Raw genomic sequence first — 6,000 nt, 5'->3', positions numbered from 1 at the left:
TGTTTCAATTGTGGTGTTAGGGGCTACAAGTTATGGGAATGCACAATGCCGAGAAGTGATGACGGAATGTGCTACTATTGTCATAAAGAGGGACATCGCAAGACGGATTGTCCCGAGTTGGCGACGGCGAATGTCGCAAGGAGACGTTAAGGTACGTTTCATTTTAATAAATATGTGCCGTTGAGTTTGAGTTATTAGAAGCATTGTGTTGTACATATTGTTGTTATGAGTGATGTTCCTATTGGAATTACTCTATGGTGGCATTTTGATTGGCGAACAAAGGGCGTAAGACTTGGTGCAACCAAGCATTCCTTAGTGTTGGGAAATATTTCTACCAAGCCATGGGTATGGGCTTTGGTGTTCGGTTGTTAGCACGTGTTTGCTTTAGTGTTGAAGTAGTGGAACCATGAGGTTCAACGGGTGGATAAAACCCTTAAAGGTCGAGTGTTTGATCTCGATGTATGTTGGTAATGGAGTCTACGCGACGCGGTGTTAGGTGCCTCTTTCATACCTACTAGCATGGTATTTGACTCCGATGGTAGTGCGGTTACTTTGTGCTTAGGGTACCGGTAAGAAACCCTTAGGTACATGAGTGACTAGGTGGAAATTGGACAAGCCATAGCAATTGGAAGATTGCGAGAGGAAAGTTGTGCAACTTGTAGTGACTTCTGTTTGAAGTGTTTAAGGATTGGTTAAAATCCTTGCATGCTCAAGGATGGAGCAAGATGTGGTGATGGGTCGTGTGAACCCAATTGTTGGTAAAGTCTACCTTTGGTAGCATTGTACGGTAGTACGAATTGTGAATATGGAACGTAGTTCCAAGTGGGGGAGTTGCACTCCCGCACGAGGAGACCTTAGGGTGAAGATTCGGATAATGCTTATGATAGATCCGAAACTTGTGTTGGGACCTAGTTTTGGTCGATTGGTGGTAGAGTACAATTTCGATTAAATTGTACTTATGGTTTGGATGTAAATTATCACCGAGGTGATAGTGTGGTAATCTCGTTGAGAGATAATGGACGTGTTTGACGAGCAAGGTGAAATCCCTCGACTAAGGGATGTGTGCGTCGGATTCTCTCCTAGGGAATTATTGTTTTGTGCCTATGTTCGAGGTAGGTGATTCTTGCTCGATTGTGTGAATGGTTATTGGTATCCGTTAGGATTCACTATGGCGTAGCAGAGCGCGGTGTTACGCTACTCGTTGTTCGAGGCCAAAAGGGCGTTGATTGGTGAAGCATGACCTTCAGGGTCTGCTGACTTCATCATGGGAGTAGTTTCATATTGGTGAAGCATGACCTTCGGGGTCCACTGACTTCATCATGGGTGTAGTGTCGACGTGTTAAGACGCCACCCGGGGTGAAGCATCGACGTGTTAAGGTGCCACCGAGGAATTAGTGTACGCGGTGTTAAGTATACTAATGGATATTTGTGATGGGAGTAGTGTTATATTGACATGGTATAACATTATCGGGAAATGCGAGTACCGGTGGGAAATGCGAGTACCATTCTTTGTGTGTGGTTTGGGACGTGAATATCGGGTAGTTCGTATTCACAATGTTTCGGGTTGTACGATTGTCCTTGTTGGTTGGACTCATAGTTTGAGGTAGTGAATGTCGGGTAGTTCGGATTCACTAAGGCTCGGGTTGTACGGCCATCCTCGCTTATACTATGGGGTAGAAGTAGTGAATATCGGTTTGCGCGTATTCACGATGACTCGGGTTGTGCGGTCATTTCGTTGTGGGAAATATGGATTGGGTTGGTGAATTTCGGGTTATTGCGAATTCACTAAGGTTCGGGTTGTTTCGACCATCCTCCATATGTGTTTAGGCTCGGGTTGTTTCGGCCATGTTGTGTTGTAAACTATTGGTTGTTTATACACCAATGGTGGGGTCGTGAGGACCATGTCGTGTGATTAGTGATGCGATAGCCGTGTTTCGCTCACATGTTGTTACGGGTGTGACAATAGTCGATTTTGTACACCTTGGGATTTGCGTTGCCATAGTCGTTGGGGCGCTATCGGTTCTAGCCGTTTGTTTATGATGTTACGATAGTTGCGTATTGGTCGTATTGCGCACTACAAGAGATGTTATGTGGTAAGCGTATCCGTAAGGATTCATTTTTGTTCGGTCTTCATCGTTTCGGGTTGTTGGCCTTAGGTTGAGACTTGGTTGCTTTTAGCATTGTACTCGGTAAGGGTACGCTAAGGGATTTATATCTCGGTAAGCGATTGGTTGAGTTTTTCCCGATGTGTGGAATTGAGCAAGTTTTAGTGCTCGGATTTGCGGACTTGATAAATCGCGGATGACGATTTAGTGTTAAAGGCGGTTCTTTGGGGAGGATTGCCTAGAGAGATTGGAAGGAAACATGATGTTTCCGCGAATGTTAAGCGATTGTGGTAGTTTTCGGATGTCGTGTGTATTGCATGTCTCGAAATGCGTGCACGTGTGTAATTGGTAAATGGTTTAATCTTCGAGTTTATGTTAATTGGGGTAGGAGTCGGTTTGGAACGTATGTTTGAGGACCGTAGAGTGTGGGTCCGTTTGGTTTCGTGACGAGGATCACGAGGACGTGATCGATTCTAAGTGGGGGAGAGTTGTAACACCCAAATATTTATGGTACATAGAGTTATAATGATGTACGTTTAGTGGGTGAAGCATAGTGTAAAAGTTAAAATGTCAGAATCTGCCCAGACATGGGTGCGGGCTGCGCACCATAAGGTGTGCGCGCCGCACACGTGGCCTGCGACAGAATTCTGTCTTTTTCTATTTTAAGTTAATTGAGGGGCTTTTTAGTCTTTTCACTTGAGGCCAGATCTCAGGCCTTATCAGCTGGGTTGGATCCACTTTTGGATCATATTTCACATCCACGAACACTCTCAAGTATCTTTGAGAGAGAGGGAGATTTCTAGAGAGAGATTTGGGGTTTTGGTGAAGAAGGAGTTCGAATTGATCAAAAGCTCGGGTGTCAAAGTTGTTCACCACGTTCCTAGCTACGTTTTGGTTGTTGTGGTAAGTTCTAACCCCGAATTTCATTGTTTGATTTTATATTCAAAGTTAGGGTTTGAACTTGATTTGTAGAGAAACCCATTTAAACTCTTGAAGTGAGTTTATTGATGCTAGTAATCGGGTTATTGGTTATTATTGGTGGGTTTTGGGTTGGTGAACAAATTGGTGTGACAACCCGAAAATTTTTGACCAAATTTAAACTTTATCTTTAAATGATTTAACGTTTCCAACACGATAAGCAAAGTCTGTAAAACCGAATCTCAAAATTTTTGAACTATTCAAGTACCCTTCGGTTGTTCTCAACGATTCGCGAACCATTATATGTGAATAGATACATATATATACTATAACTTGAAAATGTAACAAAGTTTTAATTGCATGATACCGTACATTAAACTTATTGGTTTATATATCTATTTGAATATATATGATTTCAAGTTATTTAGTAAACGATAGTACCATTCGATTATTGATTCGATTGATATTTAGATAAGTTAACTAAAACGTTTAAAATGAACCAGTAAAACACTAATTTGCTACAGTATTTTCGAATTACTACAGTACCCGAAAAGCTACAGTATTTTCGAAACACTAATTTGCTACAGTAAAACACTATTTCAAAATGAAAATGTATATATGTATATGTATATACTACGAGATGATGATTTATAGAAGTAAATGACCAAAACACTCGAAAGTTTAAGATACACTTTGAGTGATATAGTTTATTGATAATTTAAGACTATATTTTAACAAAGGTACGAGTCACGAAACGTAAAGAGCCAGTTTTCTCAGCGTACGAAAGGGCGTTCAAAAAACCGAAACCGGGACATAAGTCGAGTGACAACGTACGACTTATCAGAACAAAAATTACAAGTTAACTATGCACGTGAATTTAATATAATATATAATTAATTATATAAATTAAATATATTATATATATAATAAATTAATATGTCGACGAACTAGATTACAAATCATATGTGAGCTGGAATCCTAGGCCATGCGATCGCGTGGTCATAACACACAGAAACCATGCGATCGCATGGAGTCTGAAATCTGGCCACACTATAAAGCTCGAGCATTCTGGTCTCTGTCTTACACACACATATATCATACTCCGTATTTATATTATTATTATTATTATTATTATTATTATTATTATTATTATTATTATTATTATTATTATTATTATTATTAAGATTAATATTATTATTAATCTTATTATTATTAATATTATTAATTAGTATTATACATAAAATACTACGACGATGTTATGAGCGTGTCACTTCCAAAATGGTTTTCAAGCGGGATAGAGCTAAGGAAATTATGGGTTATTGCCAAGGAGGTTATGGGTAATGTTCGGGGGTATATTTGTAAATCAAACCTAGTGTTTATCATCTCCGTTGCGTCTACATACTTTCCTACAATATTGAATCTCAATATTGATACGTAAGCACTCATATTTTATCTTTTATATATTAATTATGTATCCATGTCTATTGCTCGAGTATATATATTTATACATGCTTGTATGCTAAATTTCGTCGTTAAACAGTTTATGATTAATCACGAATTAAATACATATGTTACTGGTAAAAGGTATATGATATGCATGTTTTTGGAAAGCTGGCGAAAAATCAATGACTTTTCATTTAGATATCGAATAGTTTCGATGAACGGATTAAGAGATATGATCAACTGAATTATGATTGATGTTAATTGAAATTGCTTTTGAATATGCAATTAAGATTTAAACAACTTGTTTACGAGATTGATAAAATGGATTTTTGAATATTACCAACCGAGTAAATGACTCCTTATATAAGGTATGTCTCATTTTGTTGAACTATTGTCAAAATTGACTTTTTGAAACGACTTTGGATAACTTTTGTATGTCGATCCCGAGCATTAGGATTGTGATACACTATGACCTGACCTAGCTTGATAGACAATTATTGACCAACATATGTTCTCTAGGTTGAGATCTACGGTTATTTGGTATTCCAAGTTTCGGTCACATTTCGGTGAACGACTTTATGTACTGCTAAGGTGAGTTTCATTTGCTCCCTTTTTAATTGCTTTTGCAATCTATATTTTGGGCTGAGAATACATGCACTTTATTTTAAACGCAATGGATACAAGTACATACTTAATTCTACACTGAGTTTGAACCGAAAATCCCTTAGCTTTGGTAACTAGTAACTGCCAGTTATAAGAACTGGTGGACGCGAGTAGTAGTATATGGATCCATAGGGCTTGACATCCCCGTCTGTTCCAGGTATAGAAACCCTAGCCTGAACTATAAAACCGACGTATGCTATTTGAGTTTAGTACATGTTGGATTGCGTGTATTGTACATGTTGGTTGCATGTATGTTAAAACAGGGGTACTTATTATAACGTTAAAGTTTAGTAACAGGGTGCTCAATTTCGTAGAATATTTTGATAAACGTTTCTGGATGAAACAACTGAAAGCTTGTGATCCACCTTTATATACAGATTATGCGAAACATTAAAACAATGAACTCACCAAACTTTGTGTTGACACTTGTTAGCATGTTTATTCTCAGGTTCCCTAGAAGTCTTTCGCTGTTTGCTTATATGTTAGACAAGCTATGTGCATGGAGTCTTACATGGCATATTTTTCAAGGAAACGTTGCATTCACCAAATCATCATCATGTATCTTATTTTGACTGCATTGTCAATGGAAGTACTGTTGTAAACTATTATTTATGGTGATTGTCTATATGTTGAAATCATCAGATGTCGAAAACCTTTGATTTAAATATTCATTTATGGTGTGCCTTTTCAAAAGAATGCAATGTTTACAAAAGGTATCATATAGAGGTCAAATACCTCGCAATGAAATCGATGAATGATGTGTTCGTCCATATGGATTTGGAGCGATTGTCACAGTTGGTATCAGAGCGTTGGTCCTAGTGAACCAGGTCTTGCATGAGTGTGTCTAACTGATAGTTGTTAGGATGCATTA

This window comes from Rutidosis leptorrhynchoides, chromosome 1 (assembly GCF_046630445.1).
Source record: "Rutidosis leptorrhynchoides isolate AG116_Rl617_1_P2 chromosome 1, CSIRO_AGI_Rlap_v1, whole genome shotgun sequence".
NCBI classification, from domain to species: domain Eukaryota; kingdom Viridiplantae; phylum Streptophyta; class Magnoliopsida; order Asterales; family Asteraceae; genus Rutidosis; species Rutidosis leptorrhynchoides.
The sequence above is the reverse complement of the archived record's forward strand: the minus strand, read 5'-3'. Positions refer to the sequence as shown.